The sequence below is a fragment of the Triturus cristatus genome, chromosome 10, assembly GCF_964204655.1.
Source record: "Triturus cristatus chromosome 10, aTriCri1.1, whole genome shotgun sequence".
NCBI lineage: Eukaryota > Metazoa > Chordata > Amphibia > Caudata > Salamandridae > Triturus > Triturus cristatus.
Genome location: NC_140593.1, coordinates 702,726,698 through 702,745,139, shown reverse-complemented (window position 1 = coordinate 702,745,139; position 18,442 = coordinate 702,726,698). Strand labels below are relative to the sequence as shown.

Sequence of the window (18,442 nt, the reverse complement as noted above, 5' to 3'; positions counted from 1 at the left end):
TGAGTGAGTCATGAGATAGTTTGCACTTTAGATTGTAAATTTGAACAAAGTATGTATGAGTAATGTAAAATAAGGTTGTAGTGGATATTATCCCACGTATATGTTTAAAAATGAGGAGATAGTTTTTGCTTTCTTTTGGTCGCACTGCAGTTTGAACAATTGGGAGAGACCACCCCTTTCGGAAAAGTAGATATCCCCTAAAGAATCAAAATAAATGTCAGTTTGGGGTTTTTTTCACCCTCTGTAACATTGAACTGGCACTAGACTGCATAAAGCACAAATATTCATGTTTGAACTTGTGTGAGCAACTCATGATTCTAGTTCAGTTCCAACTGCCCCTTGGTGTCTTTGCAGCAGCAACAAAGTCCTTTGCCTACAGGACAGTCCACATTTGTCAGACATAGAGGAGACATTTCACAGGACCAGGCCCAAGAGTATCCAGGACCTTCAGCATGAAGCAACCACAGAAGACAAGCTTCTCTGGGACACTGATCACTAGGTCCTCTGCGTGAAGAAGAGGCAAGCGCCACCAGCTGTTGGAGCAGTCCCAGAGTCCATACCGAGCTGTTGACTAACTCCTCCTAGACCGCTATCAGAGGGTCCGAAATTCACCAGTGCTGCAATATGATAGCTTTTGATTCTTGTGTTCCACCCAGCACTCTGTAGCAATTTAAAGGGCACAAACTACGTTGGAATGGATACGTTTCTACGCAAATAGGAACTATGTCATAGTCCCTCTCTTCACAAAAATGCTAACTGGTAGAATTTCTGTTCCTCTTTTCTCAGCCTTGTCTCTCTGAACCTCTGTCATTGTCAATGTGATTACTCGCACCATGGATCAAAGAAAGTATTTACAATCATCTCCACATTTGTGCTAGTCCATTTGCCATGTTTTACTCGAATTGCCTGAGGTCCCACAGGTCAAAATAACATTGTGCTGTAGGAGCTAATTTTAAGGAATTTTGCTTTCAAAGGCTGACCAACCCCCACTTGTCTATTTTGTGGACTTCTAAAGTTTAGCTTCTGGCTTTCTCATCCCATTGGACAAAAGAGGTGAACAGCAAAAATTCTGTCAGGACAATTAGGCTGTGCCTCTGCTGGGCTATATTTATCATTCAAAACTTGGTTAAACAGCATAGGTAAACAAAATAGTCGGTTCATTCTGTGTTCTCATACCTGAAGAACCTTTCACTGCACATTTCGTAGCAGGCGCCATTTACTACAAATAATGGTTACAGAAGTCTAGAGCAAGAAAAAGGAAGGAACAAAGCAAAAAGATGTATTTTGTTCAAAACTCAATTGATTTTGATGTTACATTAAAAACGTTGTTGCTAGACCTGGGAGTCTCTATTTGGCTGAGGTAGGTACCTTAGGCCAAATAGGGACCCTTGCTTCTAAGTCAGGGAAAGGAAGGACACCTTCTCAGATAGCCCCTGCTCACCCTCTCGGTAGCTTGGCACAAGCAGCCAGGCTTATCTCTAAGGCAAATGTGTAAAGTATTTGCAACCCCACTCTCAGTAACCCAATGATGACACCACAAATAGACTCCACACAAGTTTCATAAAAAGCAAGTATATGTTTATATAAAAAGATATAGGATGAGACCACACGATAAAAATCCAACATATGCGTATTTGTAATATTTCACCTGGCTGGTTATTAGGCCAGCAAACCCTTGTAGGTTCTTGCAGTATTAATGAGCATTTCTAGATGAACCAATGCAGTTCGTAATGCAAGAATCAGGCACTTCGTAATGCAACAATAATGCAGTTTGTTATGCAACAATCAGGCAGTTCGTAATGCCAAAATAATGCAATGCGTAATGTAACAATCAGGTAGTTCCTTATGCAGAAATAATGCAATGCGTAATGCAACAATGAGACAGTTCGGAATACCCAAAATGATGTAATGCGTAATGCAACAATCAGGTATTTCGTTATGCAGAAATAATGCAATGCGTAATGCAACAATCGGGCAGTTCGTAATACCAATATGATGTAATGCGTAATGCAAAAATCAGGTAGTTCGTTATGCAGAAATAGGGCTGGAGACTGGGATTTTGGGCCCAAAGGAACATGAATATCTCACCAAAAAAATCCAAGGACGCCTGTGATATACTTTCTACCGAAAGTACATAAACATGCCACTATTCCACCTGGCTGCCTATTAGTTTCGGGATGTGATCCAGCATTGGAACCTATCCCCAAATACGTGGACCTCTTCCTGAAAGAATTTTCGAAAGATGTCCCATCCTACCTAAGGGACACGATGGACTTCATCAACAGAGTTGAAGGTTTCCCGTTTAACCAAGACAACCACAGACTGGCCACACTTGATGTTGTGTCATTATACGCTCAGATTCCTCAGGATGAAGCCCTGGAAGTCTTAGAATTCTACTTAGACTATGGAGAACGTCCACATTGAGTCCCCACTAAATTCATCTTGAGGCTAGTTTCACTGTCTCTGAAGCGCAACTACTTCAAGGTCGAGAATGACTTTTTGTCCAAATCAAGGGAACTGAGATGGGATGTCCCTTCGCGCCAGAGATGGCTGTGCTGTACATGGAAAAATATGAAGAACTATATATTAACAACAACAATCCTTTTGGCAACCACTTTGCGCAGTGGTTTTGCTATATCGATGATATTTGGTGCATATGGACAGGGAATGAAGAAGAACTTTTAAACTTCCATTGTTGGTTAAATGACAAGAACCCTGATATTCAATTCAGTTAAGCGCAAAGTACACAAAATGTAACATTTCTGGATGTGGAAGTACGGCCGACTACGGCATGCCTAATTACAAAACTACACACCAAACCCACAGACAAAAATACAACAGTGAATTTCAAAAGTTTCCATCCAAAAAGCCTGAAGCATAATTTTCCCTATGGCCAGTTTTTACGAGTGTGGTGTAACTACACCCGCAGGGAAGACTATGAAATTCATGCACAAGCGTTGACTGAGAAACTGAAAGAGAAAGGCTATCCCTCGAAACTCCTCGAACATTACCGTAAACGTGCTTGGTTCACGCCACGTGAAACACTACTTGAAAAAAAGCCTGTGACTCCCATGACACGCATGGTGTGCGTCTCAACATTTGGTCCCTATACCAACCTGTTCAAGAAAACAATTCGCCAGAATTGGCACTTGATTAAAGACATAGACAAAAACCTCCAAATACCCCTCTGTGCACTCAAGAAGAATGTGAGCATTGGCCAGCATATCATTCGGGCATCGGACGATCCCTCGAAAAAACCTGATTTGCTTCGCCCGTTCTTGAATTTACCACCACTTAGTGGTCATCATAAATGCAGGAAATGTCAAGCATGCAACTGGACCATTGAAGGTACAGAGTTCAGTAGTGGAGCTGAGAAGTGGAAACACCAAGAATTTACCACGTGCAAAACAAAAAAATTTGTTTATGCTATCTCCTGCCCCTGCTCACTGATCTACATCAGTAAAACATCGCAAGAAATCAGGCAGCGAATGTTCCAACATAGATCTTGTAGCGCACTTCTAAGAACTAGAACACACTGAGAGAGATCTCCATTGGACTGTCCTTAGCGCAATCAGACCTAACCCAAGAGGGGGTGATTTGGAAAGAGCATTGCTCCAACGCAAAGCATACCTAATTAGGAGATTTAATACTGTTTAGCATGGCTTGAAAGAAATGCCAGAAATTAACAGCCTATAATTATCCTCAAACTGCGAAGCCACAATCAGCCACGTGAAAATGGCATTCAGTCCCTAAGAATGACTAACAAGTCCAGAATGCATTTCACCTGCACTCAACGGAGTCTACAAGTAATGTCTGCTGATTACTGAGGGGCATTTCTCCCATTCCAGACATGCCGAGAATACCAAGAAGGCGAAGGAAGCTGTAAACGCCGTAAGCTGCTAACAACACAGGTGAGTCCACAGCGCGCGCTTGCAATTCCACAGCGCCTTGAATTTCATTGCACTCGAATAGCTCAGCCCTGATCGCACTTTTCATCGCATGCATTTTGATGGCAGGATCCGACACTCTATACATTCACCATCGGGCAGAAATCACTGGAGACATCAATTAAGGACTGACTTGCTGCCAGCTGTCCCACGAGTTCAGTGTTGATAGAAAACAAAAGTGAGTCTTGCTGATTATGCTGTTCTCAAGCCATGACTTTCTACTTAAGCACAGCCTGCAACTGGTTTCAATTTTGTAGGTCCAGGTTACCTGTTATTTACGTCATGCTTGTCGGATATTCCACACCACAATTAAGGCAAGTCTCTTTAGACAATTTAAACCACTGCGTGCACACTCACGCTGCTACAAACATCTGCTGCTGTAGAGTGCACCTTTAAATAGATAAATCGACCTAAGGCTCCTCTCTGAATCCAATTCTTTTATTTAATTCCTGTAGCACATCCGATTACACCTATGGACATTGACTTCACCCCCACTGGGCTGACCCATATAATGAAATGGTAAGGAGTTATCTATTTGTAGAAAGAAGTCAGTAGGGCAGACACCATAGAGGGACAAAAATCTGATTTTCCGTTTCTAGATATGTTTTAGAGTCTGACCATGTCCTGAAGAGAACCCCAAAGAAATTAAAGGTTCAGAAACGCGTCGACCTTTCCCAGCTATTCGCAATACTGACTGAACATATAACAAGGTAACTCTGGGCGCAAACAAGGCAATCGGCCTGTTGCTCTGTCTTTACTTTAGGCTAGCTCGTTGTGGCAGGCTGCATTTGTAAATGTTGTAAATGAATTTGCCGCCACCTGTTTGCAAACTAGGACTGGTCACTGTTTGTCACTCAAGTATTGTCATTTTATTGGTTTTGTAATTGTTAACTGAATGTATTTTTGTGAATTTTCTTAATTGAGGGTTTCTTTATGTTTGACATGACGTAAATGTTGATCTTGTTTTTAAAAAATTATTCAACTGAGAATGGTGGAATAAAGACACCAAAATTACTTCAGTTGTCAAAGTGTTTTCCTAAAAATATAGTTTAACTCACACACCCTGATATTTTCCTTTTTAAAACTAATATTGAGGCCCAGTTTGGGTGTGGTAATGGGCCCATCCCCTCTTTTTTGAAAAATAAATAATGTGCTCCGGCACCGATCACGGTGCTCGGGACAGTCTCTACGCCACGCCGGCTGACTCGCGGGCAGCTACTGCCACAATATGCCCTCAACACGGGTATGGTATAAAACAACGTGTAGCTAAACACTCTGGCCCTGGTACTGCCACTCCTCGGCAAGTACGGGCCGCAATACGGATTTCAGCGGAGGCTCGCGCTGCGAGAATGGGAAAGGCAGAGAGTGTTTCCTTCCGAGCCCGCACCCTGCCCCAGGTGCGACACACGCATGCTCGCTGAGCATTACCTGGGGGGCGCGACCTTGCTCTCTTCTCCTCGCGACTTGGGCCTTCGATGCGGCTTCGCTGATTCCGGGCAGTGGAACTTGGGCCCCCCACCACACTCAAGGATGGTTCGAGGTCTCTCCTTGGCAAAGACAGGCTCGGACCTGTGGCGCAGCTACTCTGCGGATTCCGGGCCGATGGCAATGACGAAGATTTCAGGCTGCAACAGGGCACATGCACAGAGCGTCGCTGAGACTCACTTGAGCTCCGGGTGTGCACGGTCACAGGGCACTCCTCACGAAGGTCTCAGGCTGCACAAAGCACATGCACACAGCGTCGCTGAGACACACCTGGAAACGTTTGTGTTCCTGAGTTTCTGCAACAGGGAGCCAGCTCTCCTCGGGCCCTTGGGAATAAGTTACTTCAGGACACAGCACACAGCAAAGTCCTTTAAAGCCCGGGGACACAGCACACAGCAAAGTCCCTTTAGCCTCTCCTTGGTTAAAGCAGCAAACTGCAGCCTAGCCCCAGAACACACAGCAAGAGTCAGTCCTTTCCTTCAGTCTCTTCAGCTGTTTTTTCCTTGGCAGAGGTTCCTCTTGACCATGAAGTGGTTCAGTCCTTTACAGTCTTGATCACTCTATTTCTCCATTCCAAAGTTCAGGGATTTCAGCTCTCGTAGTTATACCCCTAAATGTCTTTGAAGTATTTGTGTTCAGGGGGGCACTGACCCCTGTCCAAACCAGTTCTGGGTGTCTCCCTGCCAGTGACACCTTCTTACTTTGATAGTGGGGGTCTGGATCCTTAATCATTTAGCAGGAGAGAGAGACATTGTTTTATGATGGCAGCACAGGCCTCTTCACCTCCAGGGGCTACTCCTCCCCCTACACTCCAGATGCAGGACAGCCTGTTGCTGATTCACCTCCTCCCCTGGGTCAAGACATTCCCCAGAGCCTATCACAATCAAATCCAGACAGTCAATCCACAACCAGGCAGAGACACACAGAAATGTTAAAACACGAAAACCCAGCCACTTCTTAAAGAGTGGTTACTAAACACACAATGCAAAAACTACCTTCACAAAAAGATGTGTTATTAAATTGTGAGTTCAGGCACACTAAACTTAACCTCACCATCTTAAGCCTATGGGAAGATAGGCTGGAAACATATTACACACCCTCCCCCATTCTGTCCTATGAGCAAGATGGCCTTTCAACAGTGAAAAACGAAATGGAGAGTATTCACTGTCAGGACATGGTACACACCTCAGTACATGTCCTACCTTTCACATACACTGCATCCTGCCCAGGGGGGTACCTTGGACCTACCATAGGGGTGTCTGATGTGCATAGAAAGGGAAGGGTAAAGTCTGGCAAGTGGGTGCACTTGTCAGGACAACATGGCAGTTTAACAAACTGCGTGCAAGCACTGCAGTGGCAGGCCTAAGTTCTCTCTTTAAGACTACTGGTGTGGGTGGCACAATTAGTGCTGCAGGCCCACTAGTAGCATTTGCATTACCAGCCCTGGCACACATAGTGCACTTTACTAGGGACTTTACTAGTAAGGCAAACATACCAATCATGGACTACCTATTACCATTACACTTTAAACAGGGAGCACTTGCACTTTGACACTGATCGGTTGTGGCAAAGAACCCAAAGGATCTAAGTTGGCAACACCAAGTCCGAAAAAAGGTCTAGGGGGAAGGCAAAACGTTTAGGGAACTTTAGCCAAAAAGGGCCAAATCCAACACAACCCCCTCCCAGCCTAAAGCCAGGGTGGACCAATCAACTACCTTGATGAACTTCCCTGCTTGGGGTGACAGAACACGGACACAGGCCCGCTACCACAGGGACACCCTCCTGTTCTATGCCTTCCTGACCCCAGGGGGTTCTCTTGGTCACTACTCCCTGGGCCAACTATGCTGCTCCATGGGTACTTCCTGGCAGTCGGGGGCCCTCCAGGGGTGCTGGTCCCTTGCCAACTCCCACCTAGAGTGGTACCCCTGGAAGACCCATTGGTTAGGATACTATCTCCAGTTATCCTGCCCTCCAGGTTAGAGGTGGGTTTACCCTGGTCACCTCTAGGGGACCTAGCCCTACTGGCTGGGCCCGGTCCCACGGGTTTTCCCACAGGGGGCACCTTCCTCCTTTAACCTTCCATTTAGATTTCTGTGCCTGCCATTTAGGAATGGCACCCACAAACTTCAGGACCGCGGGAGCTCTGGTTACAGATGCCCCACGCCCTCCTGACGCTAGGTGTTCTTCCTCACACAGCTGGCAAGTAGGCGCTAGGCCTCCAAACTTGTGCTCCCCTAAGGAACCCTCCAGTCTCTTAGGTGGGGTGGTGAACCCCTGGGGATGCTGCTCACACTCCCTCCCTCTCGTTTGAAACAGGGCGCTAGCCTGCATGCCCCCCCACTACTCTGAGACCTAACTGTTCTACATTGCCTCTCTTCCCTCTTCAATGCCTCCTCAGACCCTTGGACCCATGACCAGGGGTCGGGCTCTTGTGCCAGCTCCCGGAAATCAAAGAGCTCGCTCTCTAACAAGGGTTGGTGCAATCCTGGAAAACAATTACTGAGCCTGGGCTCCCTGGGGTCAAATTGAGCAACCCCTTCAAATCATTTACCACTCTAACCATCACCCAATCATCCAGTGCACGCTTGTACTCATGGACACTTGGCACTGGCTGTGTGCTGCCACCATTTGAACTGGACTCCACCTGTTTAGCCTTAATATCCAGTTCCCTCATGCTTAACTCATGAGCTAAGAGACTCCTCATCTCTTCCAAGGCGAGAGCGTTCCTGCTCCCCTCGCTTTTCACTTTCAATGAGCAGCTTCTTCTCTTCTGCATGAGCTCTAAGTTTTAAAACCTCCAACTCATGCTCTATGATCTTTTGGTTTTCCTCCAGCTCCTTTGGGGAAAAACTCCTCCCTGAATGGTTCCTACAAGCCCCTGAGGCTGGTCCTTCCACTGGCAAATCCTGTGGACCAAATCCATTCCCTGGGTATTCCTCATCCACCTCAACATCATCTGTCTCCTGAGCCCCTTTGTCTTCCCACCAGGCCCTCAAGGCTGTTTGCAGCTCCTCCTTCTTGGCACTACTTTTTTTGGGACATCCCAAAGCTCTGCAGAATTGCCTCAATTGATCAACTTTGTAGGTAAGCAATGCCTCAATGTTGAACTCCAATTCTGCAACCTCACTGTCTACTTGACTCCTCTGAGACATGATGTGTGGCTCAAAGGTTGCTCAAAAACAGAACCAAAAATCAAAACACAATATGTGGTTACGTTGGGGTCTGCGCTAAAACTAGAGATATACACCAATCACTGTGAGTGAATTTGAAAATACACGTTCAAATCCCACTGCTGCCACCAATGCTAGACCTGGGAGTCTCTAGTTGGCTGAGGAAGGTACCTTAGGCCAAATAGGGACCATTTTGTCTAAGTCAGGGAAAGGACACCTTCTCAGATAGCCCCTGCTCACCCAGTTGGTAGCTTGGCATAAGCAGCCACGATTATCTCCAAAGCAAATGTGTAAAGTATTTGCAACCCCGCTCCCAGTAACCCAATGATGACACCACAAATGGACTCCACACAAGTTTCATAAAAAAACAAGTATATGTTTATATAAAAAGATATACAATGAGACCACACGATAAAAATCCAACATATGTGTATTTGTAATATTTCACCTGGCCGGTTATTAGGCCAGCAAACCCTTGTAGGTTCTTGCAGTATTAATGATCAATTCTAGATGATCCAATGCAGTCTTAATGCACTTCGTAATGCAACAATAATGCAGTTCATTATGCAACAATCAGGCACTTCGTAATGCCAAAATAATGCAAGGCCTAATGCAACAATCCTGTAGTTCGTTATGCAGAAATATTGCAATGCGTAATACCAATCAGACAGCTTGTGATACCCAAAATGATGTAATGCGTAATGCAACAATCAGGTAGTTTGTTATGCAGTAATAATGCAATGTGTAATGCAACAATTAGGCAGATCGTAATACCAAAATGATGTAATGCGTAATACAACAATCAGGTAGTTCGTTATGCAGAAATAATGTACTTCGGCACTGATCACGGTGCTCGGGACGGTCTCTATGCCACTCCAGCTGACTCGCAGTAAGCTACTGCCACAATATGCCCCTAACACGGGTATGGTGTTAAACAACGTGTAGCTTCACACTCCGGCCCTGGTACTGCCACTCCTCGACAAGTACGGGCCGCAATAAGGACTTCAGCGGAGGCTCGTGCTGCGAGAATGGGAAAGGCCGAGAGCGTTTCCCTCCGAGCCTGCACCCCCCAGGCGTGACCCACCCACGCTCGCTGAGCGTTACCTGGGTGGCGCGACCTCACTCTCCTCTCCTCTCCTCGCGACCTGGGCCTCCAATGCGTCTTTGCTGATTCCGAGCAGTGGAACTCTGGCCTCCCTCCACACGGGGATGGTTTGAGGTCCCTCCTTGGCAAAAACAGGCTCGGAAGGGAAGGGTAAGGTCTGGCAAGTTGGTGAACTTGTCAGGACAACATGGCAGTTTAACAAACTATGCGCAGGCACTGCAGTGGCAGGCCTGAGTTCTGTCTTTAAGGCTACTGGTGTGGGTTGCAAAATTAGTGTTGCAGGCCCATTAGTAGCATTTGCATTACCAACCCTGGCACACATAGTGCACTTTACTAGGGACTTTATTAGTAAGGCAAACATACCAATCATGGACAACCAATTACCATTACACTTTATACAGGGAGTACATGCATTTTGACACTGATCAGCAGTGGCAAAGTGCCCAAAGCATCTAAGTTGGCAACACCATGTCGGAAAAAAGGTCTGGGGGGAAAGCAAAAAGTTTAGGGAACTTTAGCCAAAAAGGGCCAAGTCCAACAGTTGTTCTTTAAATTATCCTATATTGAGATAAAACATAATTCCTAATATGTGGCTTGGGAAAGATCAGGATTGATGTCATAGGGTGAAATATTAATCACGCAGAGTAATTGGTGCAATTTTCAAGAATAATTTCATAACAAAATTGGCACAAAATTACCAAGATGGCACAATTACTCACATCTCAAAATTTTGGGAAGATATTTTAACGTGAGATGTACCATTCAGGTAATTGTTTAACAATAGCGGCATTTTAGGGAAAAACTTTACCCGTGCGACAGGTACAATGGTTAGCATGAAACTACAAGTCCAAATGAGTGGCAGTGTTTTGAACGTGAGCGACCCAAAATCAACCTGAAATTACATTTTTGAGTTACATTTTTACCCAAACAGACCTTAGGGAATTTTCTTTTAGTGTAAGATGCATTTTGGGTAGCTATGCTTAATTTCACGTCATTTTGTAGTAATTTCCCATAGTTCTGCTATAGCAAATTTCTCGAGTTTCGCACACCATCTAATATCAATGTTATTCAGAGATAGTCTTAACCTTTATTTAATATGCAAATTGCTCAGAGCTTCTTGCAGTTTGAAGTCTGGAAACTTAAAAATAAATAAATCCCTCTACATGTATAAAATGTCCATACTAGGGTCATTTTATTCAGTGCTTAATTTTGCAGGAATAAGTGCTAGGCCCAAAGTCTTGCCTTAGAAGCCTGCACCATCCCTTTGCAATGTTGGCATGCTGAATACCAAGGCTGTCCTTCTCACGCTTCTTCAATCTACCACAGGACACTCCATGACCCTTTCTCTTATTTTTCCCGGATTCTACTTCTCACTTTTTCACGGTTCTTCCATTTTTTTCTTCCTCCTTCTTTCCCACTTGTGTACTATCTCTCAGTTAGTCAAACTCTGATGAGGAAAAACTAGTGCCTGTCCCCAAAAATAATTGAAAAATGCCTCATCTGCAACTACCAGCTCCAATTAAGTACTAATATGATTTGTATGATTCCTGAAATACAAACAACAACATTTTACTTGGAGAAGCCTAATTACATCCATTTTCATATGGCTTGATACTATTACACCAACATGAAATGCTTATTAGAACAGGTGGACAATTGCAACCATCCCTCGATCAATACATGTACTATGTACAATATGTTTATCATCAAGTATCCCCTCTGAGCGAGGCCCCTTATGTTACTTATTGGGGTGGGCTTTCATCTGGTGGAAACAGCATACTTCCGGTCATATTGCCACAGTTTCACATCTTCATAGTTTTCCGTCTTTCCTAGTCATCTTCATGCAGAGCTCTACAGCAACGACAACTCTACAGCATCCCTTTTCCATTTGGACACACTCGGAGCCCGGAGGCTTTGATAGTGAGTTGCCTGTCATCTTTGTGCCAGCAGCAATGTGAATTGTGTGATTTTTATTTTCATCTTACTTCTGGTATGACCAGCTCCTGTGCCTTAACCCCTTCAGTGCCCGCCCCTTTCCCCGCCCAGTGCCGGCCGTTGCATTAGCGGGCGGGGTCTATGACGAGCTGGACTCGTCATGGGCACAGCGCCACCGCGGCCCATGACGAGTCCAGCTCGTCATGGGCACTGAAGGGGTTAAAGGCTTTACTGAGGCCAGGGCTGTAATTCTAAAAGAATCACTTCCTTTTGGTTTTGTTTAATTTTCAAACCATTATCACTGTATATACTGTAGCGTGCCACCAGCCAAGGTACTTGCCAATAACAATGCCACTCAAGGAGAGTAATTTTACACCTCTTTATTCCGCTTCGTGTAAGTCAGAACTCAACATTCTACTCTTGTCTTAAACTCATTCCTCCAATGCTTACGGCACAGGCCTTCAGTTTACAGTGGGAGCCAAAAGAGTTCCAGCATTCTTTATTTACAAGACACTACATATACCTCCTACCAATAATGGCTTAGAAAATGTTTTGAACATGTAAAGCAAATTTTTCCTTGATGATGACAGCCAATTATCTGAAACAAAACAAATCAACTTAAATGCCACTCGCACCATTATAAAGGTTTGTGGCTTCATTTGTTTAATTGGTAAGGGAAGGTAATATCAAGTGTTACTCAGGCACAAGACATGAAGTCAGACAAGCGGTGGTTCTTCTTTGAGAGCATTCAAGAGCTGTTAAGACTAGAGTTTGTGGTGAAACAGGATTCCTGTACTGTACCGAGGGAACTGTCTATAATTAACCCAGTTTACCTCTATTGCTGAGGTGGCAAAATGAACAACAGAACCTAGACTCAGCTTTTTACAAACAGGGCAATCGTACATTTCAAAAATATTTCATTTGTAGGGTTGAGGCTGAGCGAGCATGCACTTGTGCATTAGTGCATACGTCTCGAATGCTAGATACTGTTGTTAACAAAAAAAGGGCTTGGAGCTAGTCTGGAGCTTATGATATGTTGACATGGGTGGCATTCTTTTTTACAGTCTCGTAATTCGTAAAGGAAGTCCTTATAATATTTCTGTTCCTCTGTTTGGAGCAGGGACCAAGCACTGATTCATTCAACATAATCAGTGCCCATCCACTGCTCCTGACGTGATTGAGATACTATTTCGCTCTGCTTACATTTTAGTGCCCTGCAAACAGAAGGCGTGTAACTGGCAAAAACATGCCCATCAGGACAAACAATATTAGAAAGATTTATTTTCTATAGTTAACTTTCTTTTATTTTGCCAAGTTTTCTTTTCTCACTTTGCACTCATGTTTTATTTTGTTTTTGCTTTTGGGTGCTGTTATAAGATATGAGGATTATTTTATTGCAAAACTGCATTGTTTCTTTCTTATATGTAATTTCTGAAATGATGCTTTGACACACAATGGTGCAGTAACCCCAATCCACCCCACTCTAATCCACACCAACAACCCCACCTCAACCCATACCAATCCGCCCCACTCAATCCAATGCACCCTGGATCAGTCCAATCCACCCCACTCCAAACCACTCTCCCCAATCCATTCCATTCCAATCCACCAGACTCCAATCCTTCAAACCCATCCCACTCCAATCTGCCCCACTCCAATTCGCCTCACTGAATTGCAAAACAATCTACCCCACTCCAGTCTAAAACTATCTTCCCTACTCCAGTCTTCCGCACTCCATTCTGCCCACTCAAATACACAAAAATCTGGCCACTCCAATCTAAAGGAATCTGCCCCACTTTAAACTGCCCACTCCAATCCAAAGCATTCTGCACCACTCCAGTCCAACCCACTCCAATTTTCCCCACTCCAGTCCAAAACAATGTGCTCCACTCCGATATAAAACAATCCACCCCACTTCAATCTGCCCCACTCTAATCCAAAACAATTTGCCCCACTCCAGTCTTCCACACTCCAATCTGCCCACTCCAATCCAAAACAATCTGCCCCACTGCAATCCAAAATAATCTGCCCCACTCTATTCCAAAACAATCTGCACCACTCCAATCTGACGAATTCCAATCCAAATCAATATACCCCTCTCCAATATGCCCAACTCCAGTCCTAAATAATCTGCTCCACTCCAATCCAAAACAATCTGCTCCAATCCAAAACAATCTGCCCCACTCCAATCCAAGTGGTACAAATAGGAAAGTGGTCCCAGTATGAATACATTAAAAATAATGCAAAACAGTGAGTACAAGAATCAAAAAGAAATCTAAAGAAACCACTTGAAATGGTGCACCGTTATTTAATCACAATGCGCCACATAACAATCTATATCAAGTAAAAATGCACAACTTCATCATGAAAACATTAGTGCCCCAAAGGGTGAGGGAGGGAAAGTGTCAGTGAAAAAGTGGTGCAACGTTTGGGAAGAGATAAAGTGAAGGTCATGTGACCTTTATCAAAACAATTCAAAGTACTGGCTTCAGCAAAGAGCCAGAGTATCATACAGCGAATGTTCATAAATTATGCAATGCCATGCTTTCAGAGTTTTTGTGCATATCCATCTGGTCGGGATAGAAGCTGGCAGGTGGACAGGTTGTTGACGTTTTGACCCCACAAAGTTATAGGTAATAGTTGAATCTTATGGGGGTTCTTCCTCAGTACAGGGATAAGGTAGGGGGCGGACTTCCTTGAGTGCAAGAAAAAGATGTCAGTAAAGAATGGTCTGGATAGATCCAAGGACGTTAAAAAAAGGCAAAAGCATATGGCAGCAGGATATTACAGTGAGTGGCGTGCTAAACACGGGTCAATGGGCAAGATTACGCCATGTCAAAACGAATATATCAGGTGAAAGCATCTGTGAAATAGAATAAAATAAAAGCGGGGCTCAGGAGACCTCGGATTTCGGGTGCGCAGTGGGCAAAGGCTGAAAATAACTGTAGATATACTTACAAGGAAGGGCTGGAAAAATCACCCTCCTCCAATCCAAAACATTCCAGTGGGGGGATTGGAGCGGGTGGATTGGAGTGGTCCAATCTGCCCTGCTCCAATCCACTCCACCCCACTCCATTCCACTCAACCCACCTCAATCCAATCCACCCCAATGCAGCCAAATCCTATCTACCCCACTCCAACCCACCCACCGCAATCCAATCTACCCCAATCCAATACACCTCAATCCAATACACCCTACCCGATCCATCCCCACCTCGATCCAGCCCACCCCACTCAATCCAATCCACCTAACTCCAATACAAACCATCCCACTACAGTCCAATTTACCCCACTCCGATCTACCACACCCCACAGCAATCTAATTCACCCCACTCCATTCCACCCCACTCCAGTCAACCTCACTCCAATCCACCACACCCAAACTCAATCCAATCCAATCTACCCCACTCCGCTGCAGTCCTGTCTACCCAACTCTACACCAATCCACCCCAACCCAGTAAAGTCCCCCTCCTTCAATCCAATCTACCCCAAATCCAACCCCTCGATTCCAGTCCAATCCACCCCTCCATTCCACTCTTATTCACCTCCACTCCAATCCACCCTACTCCAATCCAATCACCCCTACCCCAAACTGATCTAATCCACCTCACCACATTTCAGTCTGCACCATACCATACCACTCCAATCCAATACACCCTATCCAGTTCACTCATTCCAATCCACCTCACTCCACTCTATCCAACCCACTGTACCCAAATCCACCCCTATCTATTCCAATCCAATGTATCCCCTACTTCAATCCACTCCAACCCACTCCACTCTATTCCACCTCACCATATGCCACTCTATTCTATGCCACTCTACTCTACGCCACTCTACTCTACGCCACTCTACTCTACGCCACTCCACTCTACGCCACTCCACTCTACGCCACTCCACTCTACGCCACTCCACTCTACGCCACTCCACTCTACGCCACTCCACTCTACGCCACTCCACTCTACGCCACTCTACTCTACGCCACTCCACTCTGCGACACAGCAGTCTGCAACACTGCACTCTATGACACTCTCTGCCACTGAAGCACTGAACTCTACTCCCCTCAAGTCTGTGACACTCTACTCCCCCTACTCCACTCTACGAAACTCTACTCCAACAAATCCAGTCTACGGCATTCTACTCCCCTCACTCCACTCCAGGCCACTCCACAGAACTAACTTTGTCATGCTGAACAGCAGTCACACTGGTGTACATCATGGCAAAACACATTGCAAAGTCTATGGTTCTCATATAGGAAAGATCTATTGGCTTTGCCAATGCGTGATTCTTTTTCTGGTCGGTTGGTCAAGGCCAGATTTACTAAGGGTTTCCACACAAACCTAGGCAGGCAAAGGTGCACAAAGTGATGCAATACAGCCCAAACGTTTGCAAGGGTACTGCACCACTTTACATCAAGGGCACATTATTTGGATGTGGCTAAGCAGATCAATGCAAGTACCCACAGTTTTTGATTCAAAGCCAGATCAGCTAAGTCAGCAAGACTAGGCTTTGCTTAGAAAAATAACGCCCTTTTGAAGTTGACACTGGTTTTCATTTCTCCAAACAATTCTCACATTGCATGTGTGCTGCACTCTTCAGCAAACACAGAATGTGTGGAATTGTTAAAATGTGTCTAGTTATAGGTTTTTGTTTTGGAAGAGTATGCTTGTAGAACAATACTGATGCTACATAGCAAGCACATCCCTCTACAACTTGGTGCATATGTTGTGCATGGCAGAAATGATAAGTAGTGACTTACCACTGTTAATAAGGCCACAAACATAATAAAAGGGTCAGTCATGGTCTCAATAAATGATTCCCTTGCTCACCTCTTGGGAGCTGGCAACGAGCAGGCAAGGGTATCTTAGGAAACAGGGGTGTAAGCATTTAAAAACAATAATACATTTAATAAGTAAGACACAACACACAATAAAAATCCAACTCCAATTTATAAAAATAGATTACATTTTTTTGAACAAATAGACACAAAAATATCAAAAAATCCAATGTAGGAAACCGGAGATATGAATATTTAAAGAATAAACATTATCTAGTGCTTAATCATATATATCACGACTTTGGCATATCTGGTCACACATGACCTGGACAAAGTCAAAGTTTGAGACTGACTGTGATGGAGCACTGGTCGGATACTAAGCGTGAGGCCTCGGTCCAAATTTTATCTTTGGAGTTAGAAACTTTTCTGGAGGACTTTTCTCTCAACATCCAGCAGGCCGATTTCGATGCAACATTGTTGGATTGCTTATCCGTGAGGTATTGATCAAACCCTGAAAGTCTGGAGCTCCGGAGCCTTCAGCGGGACAAACCTGAAATCAAAGCTGGGTAGTGGTTAAAGGTAGCCGGCTTTCTCGACGGCGACTCAGTCAATTTATGGAGCTTTTTCCAAAAGTAGCTTCTTCCTGAAGTTACTCCTGAGAGTTCAATGTATCAAAAACACAAATATCAAGGATCTGGAATCTCCTAGATGGTCCTTGGGATGTCACACAATGCACCTGGCCAAATCCTTAAAAGTCCCCAGGACTCATTCAAGGATGGGGACTGTTGTTTGGAGATGATGCAGGTTGGCTCTGTTAACCTGTAGCTTGCAGGGAGTCCACTCCTTAATCCTTCTTGAAGCAAGGCAAAGTCCTTAGGGCTGTAGTATCAGATTGTGCAACAGGTGCAGTTCTTCGGAGTGCAGTCCTTTGGGTGCAGTTCCCAATTCCAGCACTGCAGTCCTTCTTCTCCTTGTAGTTTCAGGCAGGAGATCTGAGGGGTGTTGCCGCTCTGCCTTATTTATTCAAAGTCTCTGGGTGTCAAGCAGGGGGGCACCCCTGATCAATGGGATGCAGGGTGCCACCGAGGTGTATGACTACTTACTCCAAAGTGTGACATATTCTTGTCCCTGGTTTTTCTCACGGAAACCTGGACTTCTGTCTCCTCGGCTCCAGATTGGAATATTGCTATCCCTCCAGGCTATTCGCTGGTGCAAGTAGACAGGACAGGACGGGAACAGTCGGAGGGGGTATTGTGGTTATTTACCGCTCCCACCTCAAAATTACTTTTAAACAAGAATCCACATTAGAGGCTGAAGCCATGTCATTCACTGTAAAATTTAATAACTGTGAACTTCTCTCTGGTCTACTGATTTATAGACCACCAGGAGCAAGAGCGCCCTTTACCAAATCCCTACAGACTTTTTTAGAATCGTGTTTCGATACTTCAACGCTTACGGTCTTAGGTGATTTTAATTTCCATTTAGACGACCTTAATAATTCAGATTCATCTAATCTAATTGACACCATGGCAGGCTATGGGTTGAGGCAAATTATATCACAACCCACACACTTAGCGGGGCACATATTAGATGGAATCTTCACCAATAATGACAAGATCGAAGTGAAAGATATACAACGTGTCCCTTGGTCGGACCACGCGGTAATCCATTTTAAAGTTAACCTTTACCTCTCTACTATTGGCCGGAAAGACCGCCCTCAGCTAGTAAAAACCCGCCCTTGGAAGGGCATACAAAGTGTGGAATTAGCTACAACTCTGACAAATAGCTGTCCCCATTTGGAGGATAGTAATGGAGGGGCCACTAACTTTGATTTTTGGATCAGTAAGGCAATAGATAAACTAGCCCCAGAGAAAACCATCCTACCTAAAAGACGATTACTGACCTCACTGTGGTATACGGCAGAGCTGAAGCTTGCCAAAATCAAATGTAGGCGGCAGGAACGTCTCTGGAGATCTGATTACAGTCCTGCGCACAAGAAGGAATATAATCAAACTCTGGAACA

General features: G+C 44.8%; 1 protein-coding gene across 1 annotated transcript in view; it reads left to right on the top strand.

The window, feature by feature from the left end:
- Positions 1–3,853: 3,853 nt before the first annotated feature.
- Positions 3,854–18,442, top strand: part of LOC146789911 (uncharacterized) — a 3,228,338-nt gene continuing 3,213,749 nt past the window's right edge. The window contains exon 1 of the mRNA XM_085631221.1: positions 3,854–3,911. The gene's annotated coding sequence lies outside the window, so the exon portion shown is untranslated. The remainder of the gene's footprint in view (positions 3,912–18,442) is intronic.